General features: G+C 45.8%; 1 protein-coding gene and 1 non-coding gene across 5 annotated transcripts in view; both read right to left on the bottom strand.

Annotated features, from left to right (window-relative positions):
• Sash1 (SAM and SH3 domain containing 1) overlaps positions 1-26,226 on the bottom strand; it is a 229,949-nt gene that overhangs the window by 101,622 nt on the left and 102,101 nt on the right. The gene's annotated exons all lie outside the window — the stretch shown is intronic.
• LOC121466672 lies at positions 867-1,005 on the bottom strand. The gene has a single exon (XR_005976796.1). It is a non-coding gene; the product is annotated as a small nucleolar RNA SNORA36 family (small nucleolar RNA).

Genomic DNA, 26,226 nt, shown 5'->3' with positions numbered 1-26,226 from the left:
GTCAGGTTCTCCCATGTCAGGGGGTCACCACATTCTTCTGCCAACAAAGCTTTCAGGGTACTTATGTTTAGTTATTCACCATCGTCTCAAGACCTAACCATGTACCTGCGCAGATCAAGTATCTAACAAAAAAAATTGTTGAATGAATTTAAAAATATTAAAATATAGAAAGGGGGATGCGGAGGTCTCGTGGTACAAAAAAAACAGTGTGTTACACACAATAATTATCAATGAAAATTTATAAATTTATTTAAACTTTATTAATGAGGTAGATTAATAAATGGTTACAGATTTGATTCATAAAGCAAGAAAAAGGGAGTGTGCAGAAGCTACACAGCAAAAACAATGACAGAAACACACTCAGTGAAGGGCAGAAGCCACACCATGCTCTATAAATATCTCCTACCACATGTTCCCGGGGTTTTGTTAGGGATCACAAACGGCCACTTGTCCTTACTTATCCTGAGATCACCATGGACACCAGAAAGGAGGGCATTGCCAATAAAAGCAAAGAACGGTTCCCTTGAAGAACAACTCTTAAATAGTTTCAATCAAATGGTACACATTAAAAAAAAAAAATCAAAGTGATTTGCGGTCAGGTGCTATTCTAACCACAGAAAAAATGGCAGCAGGTGCCCAGGGTTGCCTGCTGGGTGCACCTCACAAGATCATGTACTACCTAAGCACCCACCAAGGGTGCCCCACTGGTTCTCACTTGGCATCTGCCTCCCCCTAGAGCAACCCCTAGATCTCCATCCACAAATCAAGCCTGTCTCGGGTTGGATGGGCATGCCACATAAGTCTTTATGTTAAAGACTTGATCCCCAGACGAGGGCTACTGGAAAGTGGTGGATTATTTTTTCTACTGGTGTTGACTAGGACATATATGAATATTCTCTATTCAGGCACTTCCTTTAGCCACTTTCAATGTCCCAAAGTTTAATGAGAGGAACAGGGGAGCTGTTCTGAACTGAACTCAGCTGCTCTGAACTCAACACGTTGGGGTGGGGTGGAATCTTGAGGAGTGGAACCTGAGGTAGTGGTGTGGATGGAACAAGGAAAAATATTCACCTTAGTCTTGGGTATTCAAACACTTGGTCCCCAGCTGGTGGCACTGTCTAGGGGGTCTAAGAGGTTTGGCCTTGCTGGAAGGAGTATGCCACACTTTGAAGTTCCAAAGCTTGGTACCATTTCCAATGACAGTTATTTTCTCCCCACTTCATGTAGTGTAAGCCCTGCTCCCTGTTCCTGCCACCATGCCTGCCCCTTGCTGCCATGCCATGCCCAACGCTTATCCCTCTAGAACCGTAAGCCCAAATAAACTCTCCATATATTGCCTTGATTGTAAATGTTTTATCACAGTACAGAAAGGAAGCTAACACAGACACCGACAACTCACTGTGGACATGCGCTCTCAGGGACTGTTAGACCTCAGTTTCCTTCTCTTACTGTCTGTCATGCCAGACTCATGAGACAATGGATGACTCTGCAAGAGACCCCTGCCAAGTGTGGTGCCAGGGGCCCGAAGCAGTGGGGCATCTGATTCTGGACCAAATAATGAGCCAAATTAGCCTTTTACCTTCATCAATTGGCTGTCTCGAGTGTTTCGTAACTGTAATGCGACTGAAACGAGCATAGTCTCAGTCTCCTACCTTCCCGCCTGTCATCAACAGTATTCACCAAATACGTATCGGGCACCACACACTGTTTCCAGCACTTCATGTTTTTAGTTAGTTTCCCCCAAAAGTTTGTCTGATGGGATGTTTTATTCTCCTATGTTCACCAAAAAAATGGCTGAGACAGAGCAAGGTCTTGTCCGAGACACATGCATGCTCAGAGTGGCCGAGTCTCTGGAGGGCGTCTGATATACGCTGGGTGCACAGTTCTCACTGCTGTGCTGAACCCTGTGGTTGATGATCATACAAAAAGGCTTGCTTCAGCTTCCAGGGCCTCTGCCTTCCTCCGCTCCCTAGCCTGCACCCACCCTTCTGCCTTGTTTATTTTCTAAGGCCTTGCTCTCATAATGGCTCAGTAACCCTCCTCTTGGTACAGGGATTCCGTCCAATACTTGCTCAGTCTAATACCTGAGTCTCTTCTTCTTGCTACCATTCCTAAGAAAGGACAGCCATCTAAACATGGGCTGGACTCAGCATTATCTTAACCCATTATCTTGTCTTGAAGATCCCAATTGTCTGTAGTCTCTCCAACAGACACTGTCAAAGGGTGGGTCAGCCTTCAAGGGGCTCTCTCCTTTGTGTTCTGTTCCTCTAGGCAAGAACAGACTTTGGAACAAGAAGTAATCCAGAGGCAGAGCACTTGCCTAGCCAGCTTTGTCTGGTGAAAGCCAGGCTTTCCAGAGCATGGCATTGAAACTCACTTCATAATTGCTCAAGACCCAAAAGGATGTCTCTCTTCAGACAGCCCAACCACCCCCTCCCCCAAAAACAAAGATACTGTCCTGAGCCAGTGTCATGCAAGCAGGGGCCCCTTTCTGGACACCACAGAGGGGGCCCCTGCCACCTGTCAGAGGGCATGCTGTTAATTGGGTGACACCTGTGAAGGGCTTTGCGACACGAGGCACACATGTCATCCGGGATCTCACACATGGCGTTCCACACTGCAAAATCCAGGAGCTATTTTTAAAATCTACCAGTTGAGCAGAACTTACAAGCGCCTCCTTCTGCGGCCCACAGTAAATTCATCATTCATTCCCTGGGAAAGAGTACCCCCCAAAAGTGCTTATGACTGTGGGGTGGTGCTGGAAAAGATATAGGATATTCACACACTACATACCCCCTAAACAGCAACAACAACAACAACAAAACCTTAAGAAGTTATACTCTGCGCAGAGGGTTTTGGGAAACCTTGAGGGGTTTGATCTGTTTCATGGATTCTTTCGAAAACAAACAATTCCTGGGGGAATGAGGGAAGAAACCATATGGATGTCACTTACACATATGCCAGTGAATCACAACACTTGTGGCCATCCCAGGACATTCAGGCTCAAGAGGCTTCGGGTGGCTCACACAAGAACAAAAGCAGCCTCTCTAAGGCCTGGCTACACTTGCAGGGGCAGTTAGGCCAAGTGTCTCGGTGGGTGTGGCTTTAGGTGTGGTATTGCTTTTACCTACCAAGCCATAATTACACAAAAGCTTTCCTGGCTTCAGGAAAAACCAAGGGTTTATTTTTAATTAATGAGGGCAGGCCCCTAATTCCCTCTTTCAAAGAGCTTCCTCTTTCTAAAGGGAATCCTATGAATTAGTGGGGAGGCTTAATGAATTGCCTTCAGCTAAGAGGTTTGAGGGTAGTCCCCCGGAGTGATGTTTGTCCAATGACAGAGCAACCGATGGCTGCCCACATTCTACCTGGCTTCTTCTTTAATACAGAAAGCAGGCTGCCTCTCTGGTGATTACCCTTGTTTTTTCAGCTCTTGAAGTCTGCAGGGACAAGAGCTAGCATGTTCCCAAACTCTTTTGGATTTATCTTGTACCGTCTGCACCCTCAGACAGCACTTCGATCACACGAGGCTCCTAGGCAAACCTGAGTCATGACTCACCGTGAACGTCAACTGTTGTGGGAGAACAGTTTTGTGTGGTGCCTGATGAATATAACCCCTTCAAGCTTTGCTTTATGGGTTTTGCTTTCTGCCTCAGATGTGTGACAAGATAATAGGGACCCTTTGGAGAAAAGTCTGTCGAGCAAATTTCAGCAAAGTCGGGCTCTTCCTAGTGCTTGCCTCTTAACTGAGGGAAGAGAAGACATGAGGACAAAGCACCCAGGTCCCTTCAGAGACTTCCTAGACACATGTGACTAATCACTGACTAATGTCAACACCTAAGTTCTTCAGCTGCCAAACACACGCTAGGAGCAGCACGAACTCAAGAATTCTAAATTCATCTGCCATTGGAAACTTCTACATATTTGTCACCATAACAATAGGAAAACATGGGGCTGGAGAGATGACTCGGCAGTCTGAGAGGACTTGATGTTCTCCCTCGGGACCCGAGTTTGGCTCCCAGCACTTGCCTGGCAGCTCACAATGGCCGATAACTCCAGTTCCAGGGGATCTGACGCATTTTCTGACTTCTGCAGGCTCGGGCACGCATGTTGTACATGTGCATACACACAGCACATATATATATACACACAGATTTAAAAATAAATTAGTCTTGGGGAAAGTAAGAAAACAGTTTCCAAGCTGGACACAGTGGCGTGTGTCTGTAGTCCCAGATATTTGGGAGTCCGAGAAGGAAGCATCGAGGGAGTTCAGTTAAAAGTCACGCTAGGTATACCATGGTCAGCCCTCCCATTTCCCTCCTTATGAAGCTAACAGTGTTACATCCCACTAAGCACAACCTGGTGCTGTGTTCCGAGCCTTATGGAGACTCCTCCAGTTCTTATAAGAGTTACTATTGATTGTGTACTTGACAGGATTTAGAGTCGTTGGAGACAGGACTCTAGGCATGTCTGGAGGGATTATCCAGACTGGAGAAGTACACCTTAAATCTGGGCAATGCCATCCCATGGGTTGGGGTCCTGGATTGAAAGAAAAGGGGAAGGCAAGCTGTCCATCTTTCTCTCTGCTGCTTGGCTTTTGACACAGTGTGACCAAGCAGCTCTGTCTCCTCCTGCCATCCCTTCCCCACCACAGTAGACTGTAGTCTTTCCAAATGTAAGCAGAACTAACCCCTTATGCCCCGGAACTGCCTTTTATCAGACATTTTACTTCAACAGAAGTACCAGCACACCTTGGTACTCGGGCGTGTGGCTCCTGGGAGCATACACTTCATCTACCTCACGGCTGCAGGCCGTTTCCCAGACCAGGGCTCAGCACACAATAGGTGTTTAATAAGTGTATGTTGGATACATTTGTTTAAAAAGTCATTTCTCATAATTATCAGTATTATCATTATGATTTACTTCCTCCTTCTTCTCCTTTCTCTCCCTCCCTCTCTCTACCTTTGAGACAGGGCTCCAATATGTAGCCCAGGCTAGCATGAAACTTGCAAAGTTCCCATCTCAACCACCCCAGTGCTGAGATTGGAGTCATATACCAGAAAGCCCAACTGTTCTCCTTTTACTTCAAGGAGAACCTGAGACCTGAGACACTGAGCCAGCTGCTCACATCACTCAGCTAGGAGGCAGCAAGGTCAGGAATCTACCCCAGGAATCTAAGCAAGTTCCCATGCTCACTACCTCCCATTGCCTCTTGTTGATCATTTATGACCACAAGTCAGGCTAGACGCCCAGGGTGCCACAATGAAGTGTAGGAAGTACCTCTCGGCATGAGCATGTTGCCCAGGTGACTGCCACTCAGATTCCTCTCACAGGTGTTTCTGTCCCCTGTGGCCTGGTTTCACGTCTCTTCTGACTGTGCTTAGGGGCCCTTCACAATTGTACCAACAGCTTTGCTCTTTCCAATATACAAAGGCTCTATGCTGGGTCCCGCTTCCCCAGAACTCGGTCATTCTCCTTATCCTAAACCTCCCCGTGTACCCTCGGGGAAACAGGACATCAGAGTGTGGTGGGACACACTGGTAATCCTAGCACTGAGGAAGCTGAGACAGAAAAGAACGGGTTTGAGGTTAGCCTGGACTACATAGTGAGGTGCTATCACACAAGAAACTCTGTTTTGGTAAGAAATCATCGACCCCGGGTTCACAGGCTGTTTTCCTCCTGTCTCTGATTTCCTTTATTAAAACCACAGCAATAATCTGGCACACTGGGTTGCTTTTTTTTTGAAAAAATGCAGCTTTTCCTTTCTTTCAGTAGTCTAGTTTTCCTGTAATTCATCCCTTGTATCGGTTTTGGGGGAGAATTCCTGCGTTGGGAATCCAATAGTCATCGAAGTAGCCGTGGCACGAAGTCCACATCGCAAAGCCAAGCACCACACGCGCCCTTGTGTCTTTTTATATCAGTATCAGGAAAGCTTCGCTTTGTTCCTGGAAGCACTCGGGGCAGCTGTGCTGTGTGAAGAATTCTTACTTCAGGATATGAGCATGTGCCGTGGTGCAGGCTGAAACTCTAGCACTGGGGAGGAGGAGGAGGCGGGAGGACAAGTGTTTGACCACACAGAGAATCTGAAGTCAGCCTAGGACGCAGGGGATGCTATCTCAGAAGAGAAGAGGAAGAGCGATAATCACTCCAAGTTCAAAAGGCATTATTTTTATTAACTAACTGATTGGTTGGTTGGTTTTGTTTGTTGGTTTGAGACACGATCTTTTTATATAATCTTGGAACTCACTATGTAGACCAGGCTAGCTTTGAACTCACAGAAATCCTCCTGCCTCTGCTTGCCATGTGTGGGAATTGAAGATGTGTACTAACATACCTAGTCTTTCTTTATTTCTTTCTCTTTCTCCCTTCCTTCCTTCCTTTCCTTACTTATTTTTTTAAATATTTATTTATTATGTATACAGTGTTCTATATGCCTGCAGGCTGGAAGAGGGCACTAGATCTCATCTTGGATGGTTGTGAGCCACAATGTGGTTGCTGGGAGTTGAACTCAGGACCTTTGGAAGAGGAGCCGGCGCGCTCTTAACCTCTGAGCCATCTCTCCAGCCCCCTTTCCTTACTTATTTATTTTTGCTTTTGGAGACAGAGTTGCTCTATGTAGCCGCAGCTATCCCAGAACACTCTAAGTAGATCAGGCTGTCCTTGAACTCACAGACATCCACCTGCCTCTGTCTCCCAAGTGCTGGGGTATAAGGCATGCATCACCATTGCTCCTCTACCTTTTGAATTATTTTTATTGCATGCAGTCTAAGATAGCACCGTTTATGAATTGAGTACTCAATTAATGTTGAGTGTGAAACTGCATTATGTTAAATTTCAAAAATTTAGTGCCTTGCTATTTTATGTGGGTTCTTTGTGGAGGAAAAACTTATATTAATTTTCTCAGTCCTCAGGGTAAACAGTAAATGTTCAATCAATATTTAGTGGCTGACTGAATGGCAGGATAGCACACTAGAAAAGAATTCGTTGGTTTGCTTAAGCAAGAAAATACTGATCTGGGAGACCATTCATTCTTATGAGTGCTCCATGGATTTGTGGGCAGAGCCTTCACAGGGCACCTCCGGGGAGCCTGTGGAACTTGGGCGTGTCTGTTAGTAAGGTCCTCTTTATGACCCGTGTTAGAAAGAACACTTCTGAAGCAATGTGGTTGCGCCGCCACCTTATAAAATGCAGCTTCGTTTAATGTGGGATGTTCCTTTAACTGCAACCTTATAATTAAGGCTATCCTATAGACAGAAATATCATGCTGGTAATTATGGTTCCTGGCTTTATAAGAAGGGAGATGGCCCTTGCCTCAAGAGGCCCAGTTCTGACTCCTTTAAGAACATCTATTCTAGACTATTCGTCCTCTGTCACGATTTGTTCATGGAATCGTGAAAAGTGGGTACTGCAAACACTGTTCCCATGACCCTTCTCCTCCTCCTTCGACATGTGTACCTCAGATTTCAGCGGTTTCTCACAGTGGGCACTCTCAAGGCCTGCTCTACAAAGGCTCCCAAGGATTCACTACCCTAAGTGTGTTGACAGCCTCCAGCTGACTGACACCATGGTGATTCCCAGAGGCAGCAAGCGTATACGTGTCAAACCAAGAGTGTTCTCTTATGGTCCGTGGTAAAAGCAAGTCACCTCGCGACCCACTGTCATTTGACAGGTGCCTCATGACTGCCTCCAGCGGTTCAGCTTCATGACAAACACAAGGATGTCTTCTGTTATCCGGCTTTGAATGTGACAGCAGCCAAGGACAATGCTTGGAAATCACTTGTTAAAAATCCTCATATCGACCATCAGTGTCCAAATAGCTCATACTATCTGCATTCTGCTTTAAATAAAGCAAAGCTGACCTTTAATATTCTGTCATAAAATTTCTGAGCTCAGTGTTTCTGTTCACGTTAATACCTCTAGTTATGACACTCTCTCTAACTGAATGTCCAACTGACATGGTGAGCTGCCGAAAAACCCAAGCCAGCCTGAGACACAAGGGACCGTGACATATGGGCTGAGGAACACAGGGCTGTGACTTAGCACTAGCCACGCTGGGTTTATAATGTGAGATGAAAAAAGGAAGAGTAAATAATATACAGGACAGAAGAGCGGACGCCATGATATGTGCCCAATAAAACTGCCATGGGCATTCAAAGAGAAATGCATCTCTTCTCCTGGAGAAACGAGCGGGGACAGGCAGAGGATGTGGCATCAGAGCGGCTTGGAATAACAAGACCAAGAGGCAGAGATGAGCCACAGGAAGAGGAGCTGGGAGGGGGTCATCTGGGATTCATCTTCAAAATGAAGCTTTTGGGCTGGGGAGATGGCTCAGTGGGTAAGGCACATGCCATGCAGGGCAAGAATCTGACTTCAAATTCTCAGAACTCAGATAAAGCCAGTGTGGCAGTGAGCATCTGTGACCCCAGTGCTCCTGTAGAGGGGATGGAGGTTGGAAGATCCCCAAAAGCTCATAGGCCAGTCAACTTGGCACATTCAGTGAGGAATAGCAATGAGATTCAGTCTCACAAGTTGGCAGGCAAGGAGACCGACAGCCAAGGTACACTACTCTGACCTCCACCTGTGAACACTACTCTGACCTCCACCTGTGGACACTACTCTGACCTCCACCTGTGGACACTACTCTGACCTCCACCTGTGTACACTACTCTGACCTCCACCTGTGAACACTACTCTGACCTCCACCTGTGTACACTACTCTGACCTCCACCTGTGTACACTACTCTGACCTCCACCTGTGTACACTACTCTGACCTCCACCTGTGTACACTACTCTGACCTCCACCTGGGTACACTACTCTGACCTCCACCTGTGTACACTACTCTGACCTCCACCTGGGTACACTACTCTGACCTCCACCTGTGTACACTACTCTGACCTCCACCTGTGAACACTACTCTGACCTCCACCTGTGTACACTACTCTGACCTCCACCTGGGTACACTACTCTGACCTCCACCTGTGTACACTACTCTGACCTCCACCTGGGTACACTACTCTGACCTCCACCTGGGTACACTACTCTGACCTCCACCTGTGTACACTACTCTGACCTCCACCTGGGTACACTACTCTGACCTCCACCTGGGTACACTACTCTGACCTCCACCTGGGTACACTACTCTGACCTCCACCTGGGTACACTACTCTGACCTCCACCTGTGTACACTACTCTGACCTCCACCTGGGTACACTACTCTGACCTCCACCTGGGTACACTACTCTGACCTCCACCTGGGTACACTACTCTGACCTCCACCTGGGTACACTACTCTGACCTCCACCTGGGTACACTACTCTGACCTCCACCTGTGTACACTACTCTGACCTCCACCTGGGTACACTACTCTGACCTCCACCTGTGTACACTACTCTGACCTCCACCTGTGTACACTACTCTGACCTCCACCTGTGTATACTACTCTGACCTCCACCTGTGTACACTACCTTAGTTACTTCTCCACTGCTGTCAGGAAACATCACAACCAAAAGAAAGCCTGGGGAGTGAAGGGTTTGCTTGGCTTTCATATCCTGAATCACAGTCCACTGGAGAAAGCCAGGGCAAAAACTCAAGCCAGGCAGGAACCTGGATGCAGGATCCTGGAGGCAGGAGCTGATGCAGAGGCCATGGAGGGGTACTGCTTACTGGCTTGCTCCCCATGACTGACTCAGTCTGCTTTCTTATAGAACCCAAGACCACCAGTCCAGGTGTGGTCCCACCCACAGTGCCCTGGGTCCTCACACATCACTAATTAAGAAATGTCACACAGGGTGGGTTTGTCTACAGCCCAATGTCATTGAAGCATTTTCTTAATTGAGGTTATTTCCTCTCCAATGACTATAGCTTGTGTCAAGTTGACATAAAATGAGCCAGCACACACACTATAGCAGACATACACACACACACACACACACACACACACACACACACACACACCTTTAAAATCTCTTGATAACAGAACCTGAGGGAGAACTTCACACACTATATTTTGGATTGGCCAAGCAAGGCCTAAACTAAGAAATTTTGGTAGTAAATTCTTAAAGACCACACAGAGGGGGATGCTTCCTAATACCAGCTATGGAAATAATTCTTGAGATATGACAGCAAAAACCTTAGAGAAGAAAAAAAGAAAAACTAGACTTCATCAGCATTATGAAAGTTTGTGCCTCAGAGGACAATATCAAGCCTAGGGAATGACAATCTGGAACAGAAGAAAATATGATGTAGGATTAATAACCACAATATATAAAGAATGCCCTCAACTCAACAACAAAATAACCAACCCACTTCTTAAAGGGGGAAAACACAGGTGTAGATACTTTCCCAAAGAGGATCTGTCACCTGGACTACATGAGACACTTTCAAAAACACCACACACACAACACAAAGATGCTGAGCCTCAGGAAAATGCAACCCCAAGCCACAATGAGATACCACTCATAACCTGTTACCATGGTATTGCTTACAAAACAAGCAGAAAGTAAGCATTGAAGATGTGGAGAAATGGGAATGTTTGTGCGCTGCTGGCAATATTCAAAATAACAGAGCCACTAGAGAAAACAACGTGGAAGTTCCTCAAAGTGGTGACCGATCTAATTCCATGGGATCAAACAGGCACTTCTAAAGAGTATGGGGATGCAGTTAATGAGAAGCAACCATTCTGGGTATGCCCCCCCTCCGCAATGAAATGGATGCAGGAACTCTGATGTACACACAGTCGCAGGTAAATGTCACTAACTGAATGGGAAAATACAGTGTATGAACACCATAGAATTACTCAATATTAGTAAATCTTAAAACAGAAATTGTGGCTGAGAGGGGAAAAGAACTTTTCATGCAAGCCTGAGTCATGGCAGGAAGAGAGAACCAACTCTACAAGGTTGCCCTTTTTGTTGGCTTGCATACATGTGCCCACAGACATAAAAACACAAATAATACTAATGTCTTAAAGCTTATACGTCCATGGAGAGTGGCATGTGCCCTTGTAAGTGCTGGGAGCCATCAGAGTCCAGAAGAAGTCATATCCCTTGAAGCTGAAGCTATAGGCTGTTGTAAAGCACGCTGTGTAGGTGCTGGGAACCTAATTTGGGTCCTCTGCAAAAGCAATGCGCACTCGTAACCACTCTCCTGTGCCCTAAAAATAAAATATTTTTTAATAAAATATTTTTTAAGAAGGAAAATGTAACAGATGCTCCAACATGAATGAACACTGAAGACATTGCGCTAAGTGAAATAAGTCAATCAGAGGAGGATAAATACTGCAGAATTTCATTTGGATGTGGCATCTGGAGCAAGGGAAGCAGGGTGGTTGCCAGGGCTGGAAGTAGGGTGAAGGGAGAAGTTGCCGCGCCAGAGGAAAGGGCTTTAGTTGGGAAGGGGAAAGGAAAAGAACTCTGAAGGAGGGAGGTGCTAATCTTTGTATTGCAGTGTAAAAAGCACTTAAAATTGGAGATGATGGGGTTGGGGAGCAACTTGGTGGTATGATGCTCATGGGAGAGGGAATGTTGAGAAGAAAAAGAAATAAACTCACCCAAAGAATTCCCCTCCTTTCTACACCTACTGTGGTCGACACCTTCTAGACTGCGCCCCCATCCCCTCCACTACCAAGCTCCAGCTCCATGCTGTCCAGGACACTCCTGGCTCAGAGCCCACTATTCTCTCCCTTACTGGCCTGGATGCCTAAGCCATCTTTCTTAGTGTCCATCAAGTCCTTGGAGCATCTGTGAGTTGCCTCAGCTGGGAGCAGCCACACAGAAGAGTGGTTCAAGCAGGGACCTTAGGAATCTGTATGCAAACAGCGGCACTGTTTAACATAATGCAAGAATTACATCAGCACTCAGCAAATGCCAAATGACTCCTTTCTTATCTCTTGCCGTTCAGAAGCAGGCTTTCCTCCTATCTGGATGGCTCACACCAGGTCCCTTAATGAAGTCTTTCAGGAGTGTGCTTTGAAGCTCATCTGGCCAAAACTAATAAGCAGGAAAACAAGCAGGCTGCTGAAGAAAGTCAAATTGGAGTCAAAGGAAGGTGGTCTTGAATCAACACTTTCACCTCCTTAGGGCAGGCCAGGTGATGTGCACCTGGAAATGAAAAGAGTGACCACCTGGAGTGATCTACAGTCCTGTCCTTTTTGTCCCTGACATTGTCCCACTAAAGGACCTGGTTGTAAGGCACCCCTTTATCAGAGAAAAATATCTCCGCGGTGCCCCATGGAAGCTTCTGGCAACCCTAAACGAGATGGGGATCTTAAGAGTACATTGTTGATGTCTGGTTCCTTTTCTCTTTCTGTCATCTGTTCTTATTTTCTTTTACACACTGAGTAAAGTCAGCAAAAGTGATAGTCGCAATGGCAGTGTAAGTCACAAGGCCCAGTCTTCCTCAAACTGTGCTGGATACGGAACTTGGTCACTAAGTAGAGCGAGTTTCTGTAGTGAGATGGAGATGGGGACCTATGTGAAAAACAAAAACTGTACAAGCTTCTAGAGTAGATGAAGAAGGACAGCGGGAGCCAGGTCTGGAGGCTGTTTGCACTTGACCCATGAAGGAGAAGGCAGCGGACTCAGTGGCTAGAGAGGCAAGTGTAAGACAGAGGAATGAACCTGGAGGGACGAGGATGAAGAGCTGTAGGCGCCAAGAGTGTGCTGAGAGCAGATGAGAGGAGGGGACACGGACGGATAGACTGCCCTCATAAACGTCTCCTTCAGCCAGGCTGTAACTTGAAAGTGTAGAGCCCTGGAAATAGAAGGGCTTCCAGCCTCCCCCCAGACCTCTCAACCCGTAATAATGGGGGGGAAGGGGGTCAAGATGGGAACAAGGGATCCTCTCTACTCTCCTCCTTTCCTGCTTTCCTTCTCTTTAGAATACTTCCTCCAGTCTACCTGTATCCGCTCACAGCTCATATTCACTACACACTCGCTCACACACACCACACCACTACCCCATCCCCACACACCCGCTCACACCCAAACCACTACCCCATCCCCCCCCCACACTCGCTCACACACACATCACTACCCCATTCCCACACACACTCACTCACACACACATACACACACATACACACACACCACACCACTACCCCATCCCCCCACACACTCGCTCACACACACCACACCACTACCCCATCCCCCCCACACTCGCTCACACCACATCACTACCCCACCCCCACATACACTCGCTCACACACACACCACTACCCCCCCACACTCACTCATACACATACACACACACCACACCACTACCCCATCCCCACACACACTCGCTCACACACACACACACACACCACTACCCCCCTCCACCTCCACACACAGTCTCAAGCTGTGAGAATGGGAACAACAGAGCTCCAGGAACAGTTAGGCCTGTGAGCTGTGTTAGCTCCTGTCTAGGGTGTGCAGTACAATGGGAATAGGAAGCCAGAAAAACACCTCATGGGCAGTGTACACAGTGAGCAGAAGCCAGTGTCTCCTGGGGTCAGGAAGGTTTACAGATTATTTCTAGTCTGTGCAGTGTCTAACACAGGGGTGTTTTCATCATCTCTGTGTTAAAAACAAAACAAAACAAACAAACAAAACAAAACCTCAAGCTGCTGTTCTTAAGAGCTCACCATTCAGGGACAGAATGCTCACCTAGCATGCCCCAGACCTTGGGCTCAATCTCCAGTATGTCCTCCTTGCTCCCCCCAGAAACTAGCAGGGACAAGGTACATGCAGCACCAGGAAGGGATGGGACTATGGCGGAGTGCCCTCACGTAAATACAGTTTTCTCCTAGATTTTAGTTTTAAGGGTTTTGTTCTCGCTGAATTCTGGACATATACACATTGATATCTATTACAAGACAACAGCCTATATCTTAGAACCACATTAAAAAATAGGTTAATAGAGGCAGCCCTTAAAGCATGAAAGAGCTTTTTATTAGCTAATATACTTTAATTGGGAGCCTTTCCTCCTCTAATTAGATGTGTGAACCTCAACATATTGTACATTTTTATTAGCCAGAAGGTTCATCTGTAATACAGGCCCTTCTTTCTTGGAATCATTAATTCCAAAATCTTTCTTGCTTTAAAATGAGTTTTTCTTATTTTTTTAAAACTATAGAATAAGGGAAAACTTCATTTTTTTTTTGATGGCAAAAATCTAAGTAGCTGCCAAATGCACAGTCATTGTCTCTCATTTGTTCAACAAACACTTATTGGTCACATATCCTATACCAAGGCTTGTTCTACTCTCAGAGCGGCAGTAAGAGACCACAATAGAAAGGCGAAAAACAGAACCCAAGGTACCATGGAACTTTGGAATTAGCAAAACTGTTGTACATTTTTATGAAAAGATTGCAAGCCACTGAATTGTATGCTGTAGGGAGGAAATTTTATGGGTTATGCCTACGGAAGTTTGGGAGGAGATGTCATATGTTTTTACATGACAGATATCTAGTAAATGTCTTCTAAAATACAGGCTCAGAGCCACACTTGAGAAGTACCAGCCTATAATCCCAGCAACTGGGAGGCAGAGGCAGGCAGATCTCCAGGAGTACAAGGCCAGCCTGATCTTCAGAGTGAGTTCCAGGGCAGGCTCCAAAGCTACACAGAGAAACTTGTTTATATGTATATGCGTGTATGCTTATATATGTGTATGTATGTATGTATGTATGTATGTATGTATATATCTTGAGCTATGTATATACTGAGCTCAAGATTGCCTGGGGCTACACAGTGAGACACAGGCTCTATCAAATAACCAATTGATCAATCAACTATAGTATGTAATGAAAAGATACTTACCTAAACGGATATGAATGTGCAGATATAAAACTTTAATTATTATTAGAGTTGTCGTGAATGCCTGTCACTGTGTTTTCAAGTCCAGCCCTGTCATACACCCAAAGTTTCCCTGTCTGCATGTGTTGGTTCTGTCCACTGCATGGCATGAGCCAGGAATTACACAAGCTGTCCCCATGCTTAAAGCACACCTTTCTACAGAGTCCCGCCCTTAGACAAGGGGACTGCTCTCAGGGACCATTCCAGCCAGACTGTCCCTTTCATTCGCGTTGTGACTCTCATCTTTGTCCCATCTTCCTAGGGATTTAATCTATCTCCGTGGGAACAGGAGAGCTGGGGGGTGGGGGAGTCTGCTCTAAGTAGATCCCCATCCAAGTGTGACTAACCTGATCTCTATCTGTGAGTGTCTTGTCCCATTGCAACACGACCTCCCGATGCATGACTGTACCTCCTATTGTAACAGCAAGTTCCTGGTGATACCAAATCACTAAAACACATCAGAACCCGACTGAGTGTTTGGTTTCCTTTCGTCACGTTACTGTTTACCAGCACTTATTCTCAAGTGAAATACTGTATGACATCATATGCAGTCTCAACAAGAATTTTTACATAATATACTAAAAATCACAACATGAGGGGGAAAGAGTAAAACATCTACAAAATGGCATTTAAAAATCTGTTACTTTGCATGTTAATTAATTAACATAATATTTTAGCTAAAATATTATGAAACTTTCTCAAATTAGGTTGCCTTATTAAATAAACTTTGTTTTCAAGAAAAAAGTTGCAGGGCCTGCAATACGGCTTGCCACTAAGCCGAACAACCTGAGCTTGCCCCCGAGAACCCATGGCGGAAGGAAAGCCAAGGGCTTACAAGTTGTCCTCTACGTCCCACATGTATGTGTGAAGGAGGCGCATGTGCACAGGCGTGTGTGTGCATGCGCACACAGAATAAACAAATAAATGGAGAAAGAGAAGAAATACATTTTAAAAATAAAAAGCTACGAGTAAAACAAAAAGAAAATCTTCATCATATCTCAACGTCTCAAATGGAATTTTCTGGAGTCTGTTTTCAGTTTGTACTGTAAAAGGATCTACGAATGTAAACCAGGCACTGTTACAGTACATGTGTGCTGGCTAGTCTTATGTCCGCTTGACACAAGCTAGAGTCATCTGAAAGGAGGGAACCTCCACTGAGAAAAATGCCTCCATCCACAAGATCCATTTTCTTAACTGGTGATTGATGAGAGAAGGCCCAGTCCATCGCAGGTGGTGCCATTTCTGGGCTTGTGGTCCTGGGTTCTATAGCAAATCAGGCTGAGCAAATCATGGAGAACAAGCCAGCAAGCAGCACCCCTCCAAGGCCTCTGCCTCAGCTCCTGCCTTCAGGTCCCTGCCTGGTTTGAGTTCCTGCTGTGACTTCCAGTGATGATGAACAAGGGTATGGAAGTATAAGCAGAATAAACCCTTTCCTCCCTATGATGCTTTTTGGTCATGTTGGTTCACTGCAGCAAGAGAAACCCAAAGACAGCAAGTCTATAATAAATCCCAGTTGTTCAGGAGACCAAAATGTGAGGGCTACCAAGTCCAAAGTCAATCCAGGACTAGAACATAGGTGAGCCTATCTGATGATGATGATGATGATGATGATGATGATGATGATGATGATGATGATGATGGCGACAACAACGAGCTGGCAAGATGACTCTGTGGGTAAGGATGCCTGCCGCTAAGCCTGACAATCTGAGTCAATCCCTGGAACCTATATGGAGGATGGAAATAACTGACTTCTATAAATTGCCCTCTGAGCAACAACCCCCCCCACACACACACCACTGCATACGAGTGAGAAGGCATGCACACACAATAAATAAATGGATATAATCATGAAGAATAACAAATTAAAAACAGTGTAAAAATGTAGTTTAACAGATTCCTTTAAGTTCAGAGTTGTTCCACAGAATTTCAAGTTGTTGGATTCTGTTTGAAGCAGTCTGAGTTCTTACATTACTTTAATTTTTTCCCTCTTTATTTCTAACATTCCTTACTGTTACAGAACAATTCCCTCCAGCAACAAATTGACAGTCATTGCCTTTGCTGCCACTTGCCTGTGGTAGGCCAAGCATCATTTGTGTGTGCTTCTACACAAAGATAAGAGAAAACACCAACAGCAATTCCTGTCTTTAGTAAGTGGGGACTAGATATCACATTTCTACATTAGGGAATTTTTTTTTAATTTTACAAAAGTATTCTTACGCCTTCTGCAATCAGAACTTTAAAAGATTAGCATTTTATAATATTCTCCTTTTACAGTATCACCCAAGGATTTAATCTGTAAATTAAGAGATGACTTTTCGGAGGGCTGAGAGAAGAAAGCACAAGGCTAGCGCGTGGCAGGGATATTCAGGGGATTCAGCACTAACCTCCTTATTCAAATCCCCATCTCTGAAACTTTGAAACTTGCTCCTTGTTAAATCCTATTAAGCCCTGGCCTCCTGATATTTAGTCTTTTCAATAACTAATCTCTTCCAGGTATGGTGATGCCCTTGGGAAACAGAGGCAAGGAAGATTACTTCAAATTCTGGTGCATGTGTGCGCGTGTATGTGTGTGCGCACACACACACCTGTGAAGGACAGTTACACCAAAGGTCTGGGCTGGGGGCAGAGTGGGTGGGAGCACACCGTGGGGATGAGTCATCTCCATGTCTGGATCACTGGTTTTTGCCTCTGCCCAATGGATACCGTACACAGGTCATACCCACCCCACATAGTCATTACGGTAACTCAACAAAGCAAGAAATATGGAAACCTCATCAGGCCTACTGTGCGTTTTTTTTTAAATGTCACATTGGTAATTATCAGCACAGCCTCCCTCACTCCAGTTCCTCGCAGCAAATAAAATACCCTGAACCTGGGACATGCACAGCTGCCCTAATGAAGCAGAATATATCAATCGATAATTAGAGCATCACTGACATGTAAAAGATTCATCAGAAAACATTAAATAGTAAAATCTCCCTTAAGTTAAAATTCTCCCTTAATAAAGAAATGTTTAATCTCCATGAGCTAAGTGCCTGACTCCAACCAAGAATCCAGATAAAATACCAAAACGGATTCCGACAGATGAAAGAGATCAAAGGAATAGCTTCGAGAAGAGAAGCCCACACCCTAAGGAGAAAGGACAAACACAGACAAATACAAACACCCTTTGAAATCACAGATGGAAATCCATCTTCCTCTTGGCATCTCTGTTAAGAGAGCCATGCCTCTGCCGCCGCACACGTTAAAAAAAGAATGCTCACCCCCACAACCACATCCAGATGTTCACGAATATTCATGACATGCTTCTAATTTAGTTTGGACTTGTCCTTGATTTATTTTTGATTAAGTTCCATCAGCTTCTGCTAGGTCTATGAGATAAATGGAGTTGCTGGAGCACAAATTTAGACCATCTTCATATTTTAAGTAATTGCAGAGTCTCTCAAACCACCCCTTATAAATGAATAATTTAGTCACGGGCCTTGGAATGCCAAAGCAGAAGCAGTTGCCTCACTCCTGAGTCTGAACTCTAATTCTGCTGCTAAAGGCGTTAAATTAAGTCTCCACTTGCAAGGCAGGACCTGGTATTCGGGGGACGTACGGCTCCAAACCGACAGACAAAGGGGGTGGGGACATGTTAGCAACAATTTTCTTTGATGAATAATGCAGGGATATTACAGAAGGTGTGAGCATTGTTCCCTGGGGGTCCTGAGATGTACCATAGCAACCCTTTAGTTCTTTCCTTTTGGATTCGGAACGCATGGCTGAAACGCTAAACCAACCACTTCCATAAAGCGAGTTATCCCAACAGATCAGAATCTTGCTTTCCTCCTCTTCAAGCTGGTTGCAGAGGCCCATGCCAGTCATCTCGGCATTCAGGAGGCTGAGGCATGAGCACCATTAAACATTCAAGGGTAGCCTGCTACAGAGCCAAGGACCAAGTCAGCCAGGGCTACAAAGAAAGACCCTACTTCAAAAAGTGTAAGTGGATGAAGGAATAAGTAAGTAGAAATCTTGAAACTTCCAAACTAGAAGAAAAGAAAAAGAAAAAGCAACTGCGAATCAAAATCCCCTGCTGCAATGGGCACAATAATCTCAAAAGAGGTTTCAAAATATAGCTGGCCATTAGACGTGGTACTGAGGCTAAAGAGTCGCGCCTCATCAAAAGAGCACTGACAGTGAGCTTGCCAGGTACATACAAGGCTTGAGGTTAAATCTCCAGCATTTAAATGGATGGATGAATTGTGTGTGTGTGTGTGTGTGTGAGAGAGAGAGAGAGAGAGAGAGAGAGAGAGAGAGAGAGAGAGAGAGAGAGGTGGCCAATTAGATATTCTTTTCTGTCAGAGCTAAGTTAGGACATCAATCTAAAACATGGATCTTTGGACCAGGAGGTCAATGGTAGTCATGGTATCAGCTGCAAAGGTCACAGCCCAGCCCCAGGTGACCTCCACATTGGATTCCCTATGGACATGTCCAAGATTCTATTCCACATGCTAATTCTCCCCTTGCTCTGAGCAGGACCCTGGAAAAGAGATAGACTACTTGGCCTAGGTCCATTACCAAAGCTCTCAAATCTGGCCTCAGACTGTCTCCTCGAGCAACATTACAGACACAGCCTAGAGAACTCCATTGAACTGCCTGAAAACACACAGACCTTAACCACGATGACAAAATACCTTCTAGAAAACAGAACAATGGAAATATTAATTTTGCCTCACAGTTTGAGGGATGTAAGTCCACGGTCTCCTGCTTTTTACCAACTCTGAATGGTGAGCTGAGCCTCACGTGGGTGCATGTGTACGATGAAGAATGTTGTCAGGAGGCAAAGACCAGAGCAAGGAAGGGGACGGCTTATACGCCCAAAACATTAACTGGAAACCTACCTCTTCCAACAGGTACCGCCTCCAGAGTGTCCCTCACTTCCTGATTGGGCCACTAATTATGACTCTATCAATGATGAATTAATTTGATGAAGTCAGGACCCTCATGATACAATCACTTCCAAAATGCCCCATCCATTTACGGCCAAGCCTTTTAATTCGTGAGCCTTCAGGGGACACGTCGCCATCAACCCCAACACATTCCTTTAAATTTTGTCTCATTCCGAGCAAACAGCCGCCAGTGGGTTACAAATCAGACATTTTTAAAAATAGCCTGTAATTAGCTTGTGATTAGCACATATAAATTGCACTGTAATCTTTCATGGGTTTTTTTTTTTAAAAAAAAAGTTAAAAGTAAACATTTAGATTACACTACAATTTTGGCAACTTGGTTTCAATATTCCAGGGCTCCAAAACAAAAATTCTTGGCCCTGGGTCTTACTGGAAAGGACTGGCAACATTGCCATGTGCCTCCTGCCCCAGGGAACTCCAGCTTTTTCCATGGAGATGCCTCTTTCGCTTGAGTGTCTTGGCTTTTTTTTCCCCCCAGCTGATGTGAATTTCCTTGGAATTCAGGAATTCTCTCAGACCTACACGCGTGGAAACAACAAATCCCAAACCAGGCAGCTTCTTTTGTTGTATGTTTTTGAGGCAGGGTCTCTCACTAAACCAGAAGCTGATCCATTGGCTAGACCAGCAAACTGACTGGTGAGTTACAGGAGTCTCATCTGCTTGTCTTCACCATCTGCCAGCAGGAGGGTCACCAACGCACACCACAATCCTTGGCTTTTGCGTGCCTTCTGGGAGTCTGAACTCAGGCCATCCTGTTTGAGTGGCAGACACCTAGTAAAGAATACTTAGCCATCTCATTTCCTCAGCCAGGTGTTTGTATTTTAAACAGAACACATTTGGGGTAGGTTCTTCTTGCAGGCACAGTTTATCTCATCGACACAAACTAAAACCAGTTTCTGATCCCTTGTGAGCAAAGAGATGCGGTTGTGGATGTGTTTTTGAAAACTCCACAGATCTGTCCCCTCTCTGATGAAAGCATCACACAGGTGTCTGTGACTGCATAAGTAGCCTGCGAAGGTGTCCAAGCAGAAGACAAAAAGCCCCAAATTCATTGTTGGATTGGCAAAGTCCTCCTTAATAAACAGAGGTACCGTACGCCAAGATCAAACCCGGCACCAAGGGATCTGTTTATGATGACATTCACTCCGTGCAATGCACAAAAACTGCTGACTAAATTGGGACCGGCCATGGGAACACAAATGTGACTTTGTCTGAGCAGAGCCAGAGCAAGGGGCAGTGTCACCATCTGGCTTAAGATATAATGCCTCAGTGTGTTTTGACATCGAGTGTGCAAATCCCCCAGCAGGAATGGACTTCAGACTCCTGTCTTGGGCCCACTGATTCCGATGGCAATCTGCGCGTCAACAGTGGCCCAAAGCTGGAGAATAATGGAGGCTAACACAAAGCGAAACAAAAACGAAAACAAACGCCTTTCACAGCGGCCAGCTTCGGAGGGCGGGGGCTCCAGCAGGGTCATTCAGGAGTATGTGTAACATGGTTCTCATTGTATCTGATGGAAACCGGAACAGGAACACCAAGGGCACAGCTGTCCCATGGTCTCCACGCTGGGTGTCTATCCTAGCAACCCTACAGAGTAAGTTAGCGCTGGGTGTCTATCCTAGCAACCCTACAGAATAAGTTAGTGCTGGGTGTCTATCCTAGCAACCCTACAGAATAAGTTAGCGCTGGGTGTCTATCCTAGCAACCCTACAGAGTAAGTTAGCGCTGGGTGTCTATCCTAGCAACCCTACAGAATAAGTTAGGTGACTTCACGCTCCTCCATACACTTCCTAGGATATTTGGGAGCTCTGATGCGCAGAAACTAAGCGTTCCACATACTCTGCTGTCTACATAGAAGAGCTAGCAACAGAAAACAAGAAGTCCCCACACAGATGGACTAAGCATATCCATCACGGGACGCTATGGCAAACAAGAACAGATTCACCTTGGTCCAGATGGCTGGGGGGCGGGGGGGGGGGGGGTGTGAAAATGAAAATATTTTTGTTTTGTCTTGTTGAAAGGACAAATAGAATAGCATTCGATCTCTTTCTGCATTTGATAATCCAAGGTCCCCGAAGAGCAGCATGACCTTGTCCCCACTGTTAAGTTGGGAGCATAGCCCCAACCCCTGGCATCCACCTATCCAAACTGACTTGGGAGTTGCATTGCTCTGGACTCCAAATCCCAGCATGCCACTCCCACACGGTATTTAAATGGGTTCCCAGAGGAAAAACACGTGCTTTTCAGGTCTGCATGGGCTCCCTGCTTTTCTGTCTCCCCGACATGCCATGCCATGCCACCCAAGAGCATCTTACTTAATAAAATAATGAACATTTTGATTTGGTTTGATTTAACCTAATTGGATTTTTTGCGTCGGCAGAGCTACCCCTTTCTTATTATTTTTTCTTAACACCCACAACCTTCAATCCTACTTCCAACTACAGGGAGCACCCAATAATCTAAAAAAGTCTTATTTTCCCTCTTGACTTTTGACCTTTACCAGACTATGACCTTGACCTGGGCCTTGGGTTATTCAACTTTATGCTCACTTCTACTGTCAAAACACGTCCTCAACCTTCCCAGTTCTTTGGGTTTGAAAAATCCAGGAGTCATTTTCAGGATGCTTCCAAACTTTCCTACTGAGCCAGGGACATCGCTTCCACCTTCCCAGGCGTCCTCAGCCTGCTAACTCCTCTCGTGCCCACTATACTCTGAGCCCTTTCTGGATAGAAAACACATCTTTACTTGGCATCTCCAGAAGAGCTAAAACGCCAAGCAAGTGCAGGCTCTAGGCTCACTAACTATTTCCAATTGGTTACACACGCAAACAAACTCAGCGGATGCTTATTGGTACGGACATAGCCATACACTTAAAGAACTGCATAGCATGCACTATACCGTGTCTGCAACTCTTTTACCTAAAAAAATCGATGCCTTTAAAGAGTCATAGAAACATTGCGGGAGGAGGGAGTAGAGATGAGATTGGAGCGGCAGGATGCTGGGCACAGCCGAGGAAGGGCGTCATGCACAGGAAACTCATTGTCATGTGCTGTGTATGTGTGTTTGACATTTCCCTAAACAAAAAGCTAAGCTCCCACACCCCTGCACTCATGTGAATAAATATCACTGAGGCATCAATAGTGGAAACTCTTCAGCACTCCTGCGGGAAGGTCTAGACTGGGAAGAGGAAGGAAGGAAAGGAAACAAACGGTCTAAGTCACTTAGGGTAGCCTACGGTGTGTTGTACTTCTCTTAACTCTGAGATAGTTATAGATGGGGAAACTGAGGCTTGATGATTAATAAGTGAAAGAGCTAGAACTTAAACCATTAAACTGGTATCCAACTCCCCAGTCCTCCTGCCTCAGCTTCCTAGGCGCTGGGACTACAGATGGGTACCACCACCCCTGCTTTTATTGCTGCTATATTACTTCAGAGCTATATCAGGGAAAGACTGCATTATCTGGGATGGTTAACTTATTAAAACTGAATCTGAGAAAAAAACAAAACCATTAAAATTTCAAGATGTAATAATTATGCCCTAGAAGCATTCCCACACCAGGGACAGTGGATCTGGTGTCCCTCTTTGGGGCAATTCAGTGCATTATCTTTATTTGTGTTCCCAGTATTCAAAGACCTGGCTGAGTCTCTGCCTGGCTCTCTTCCTCTTGTACACACCTCACCACGATAACAACTTGGCAGAGACTCTAGGCCAGGTTCTGACAGACACCACCAACCGTCGGTCACCATAGGTGGAGATTTCTACGTCAGCTCTGAGCCACACACACCAAGACCCACACACAAAGTTGTCTTCTGCCAAACTCCAAAGTCTTAACCTCAAAGACACCTTGGAAGCAATTGCTGCCAGCATTAATAGGCTACCACAAGCGTGGCCCCTTTCCTGGTCAGGGTGTTGCTTTGACAGATGCCAGGCTTAGCATCACTAGAGATGAGCCCATTACAGACTTGGAGAGCTGCTGTCATTTCTGATTGCATCTTCTCCCAGCCAAAAAAAGAATCACATGGTGCTCAGGGAGGTGCCAAATGTGTAGAAATATGGGCCTCTTCCCCGCTGCACACAAACATTAATGTCCCTAGCCCCCGTGGAAGCCAAGGCTGCTGTCCAAACACACCATCCCTTTAAGGCCTATTTGGTGCCAAGTAAAAAAATGCTCCCCATCAATAAGCGAATCAGGAGCTCTGCATGTTCCGTGGAGCCCCTACCATCTTTACCCCCTGTTTCCTTCCTCCACACTGGCCCCAAAGACACATTACCAAATGCTACATTCTACTCACGCCCTCAAGAAATACCTTGCCATCTTGGCCAGAGAGGTAATCACTAATGTGATTATCAAAACTGTTTATTTTTCAGGGCTAAGTCGAGCATCTCTGTAGGAAAGCCGTCCTTCTGGCTTGTTTGTTCTCCGGCTGACATGTAATCAGCTCTTAGGGGCGGTGCAGGGTCCCTACCCCTGACATTTCAAAGCTAAACACAAATATCTAAACACTTTTCTGCAGAGTTTTCTCATTTTCTCAAATGCCAACTCTACCCGGCAGATTCAGAATAAAATAAAGCCATAAAACGATTTATCCTCCCACCCCCAAACTTTCTGCACTCAGGGTTTGGATTTGGTTTGGTTTGGTTTTGATACAGGGACACGTGTATTGGAGGGTGGCCTCCAATTCGCTATGGGGCTGAGGATGACTTTCAACTCTCGATCCTCTTGTCTCTCTACCTTTCAAGGGCTACGACCAGAGGCATACACGCGCCCAGTGTGTGCAGTGCTGGGAACTGAACTCGGAGCTTCCTGCAAGCTAAGCAAGTGCTTTCATGGACCCCCGCTCTATATCCCAGTCCCTTGAAGCTGTCTTCTAAACGACATCACAACCACGTGGCACACATCAGGTCACTTTCTCCTGTGGAACGTCTTAGGCCACTGAAACATGATGGTGTCCTCACTGCTTTGGGGAGGTTGCTCTTTCTCAGTTAGCGTTGGCAGGGCAGTCTAGGAGCACAGAACACAGCTCCTGCACGTCCTCACCTGATGCAACAGGGAAACATGGAGGGGGTGGGGTCTGCTTTGTTTAGAGGGAAGGACTGAAAATCTAGAAACAGACTTCAAATTCCAAGGGAATAAAGGGGGGGGGGGGGAATGAGGTCTACAGGAAAATGCATCGCCATTTGTCCAATCCATGACAGGCTTCTCGCTGAGAAAGGGAACTCTGAGGAGGGTGCTGGTACTGTAGTGTGGCCTGAAGGGTGGATGATGAACCTGAAACGCATCTAACATGGATTTCTAGGCTCTGCAAACTCATCTGATAACCTGGCCAGCAGCAGCTCCAATCATAATCCCCTTTCCCTCTCTGACTTGCCCGGAATGTCCCTGAAAGAAGATGTGAGCGTGCCCCTCTGGGATCCTGCTGATCTCTCTAACCACAGTTTAAAAATGAACAGGCCCATCCTCAGCCTGGTTCAAATTAGCTCCTATCAGTTTACCCACTTCCACCTTTGATGGGAACTGATTAAGCTCCTGTGATTTTTTTTTCCCCCCAGACTGTCATTTTCTGCTCTGGAAGAGAGCACACCAAATTAGGCCCATCTGTCTAAACAGGAAGAAGGCTACTTATCCCACTGGCAGGCTTCTTTTTCTACAGTGAAGCATCTTAGGAGGTTCCCAAATGCCCTGGGGAACTATGGTAACCCCAAATCAACAGGAGCCAGACTTCTAGCTCTGGGTCAGCCATCGTCTACCGGCTCACAACGATCACGTCCTTGCCCAGATGTCTGGGAAAACTGTACACTATGCTGTGAGCCCACCATTCATTCCAGCTCCAAATGACGATGACCAAGGGTTGAAGCTAGAGCTCAATGGTACAGCACTGGCTCAGCATGTACCAAGGACCTGGATTCAGTCCCCAACTCTGCAAAAACATAAAGACTCAACACCAGCAGAGCAGAAGATGCAGCTAAGTTGGCAGAGTGTTTGCCTGAGATGAAGTTTTCCTCAGCTCCATCCCCAGCAATGCATGAACCCAACCTGTGCTGCAGGTCTACAATCTGTGAGATTGGGAAGTCGAGGCAGGGATCAGAAGGTCAAGAGCATTTCTTCCTAGCTAATAAGTTCAAGATTAGACTAAGATACACGGAACTCTGTCTCAAAAAAATATAACAGGGCCAATGAGATGGTTCAGAGGGTAAAGGATCTTGTCACCAAGCCTGAGGACCTGCATTTGATACTCAGGATTGCGAGAGGAAGAACGATTACCCTGCCATCCACACAGACAGGAGGACAAAGTTAAGAGGAGCCAATGCCTTGGCAATAACGATGTCCATGTGCCATATTGGCCATGGTATTAGGCTCCTCAGACAGTATCTTTCTGCCTCCTTCTGACTCAGCTCAGTCTCAGTCAACTTTATTTACCTAATACACAGCTTAACAAATCACT

Source organism: Microtus oregoni, unplaced genomic scaffold, assembly GCF_018167655.1.
Source record: "Microtus oregoni isolate MIOR12 unplaced genomic scaffold, Mior012 000033F_ref0000390, whole genome shotgun sequence".
In the NCBI taxonomy this organism is placed as follows: domain Eukaryota; kingdom Metazoa; phylum Chordata; class Mammalia; order Rodentia; family Cricetidae; genus Microtus; species Microtus oregoni.
Note: the sequence above shows the minus strand (reverse complement) of the source record. Positions and strands in the feature narration are given on the sequence as shown.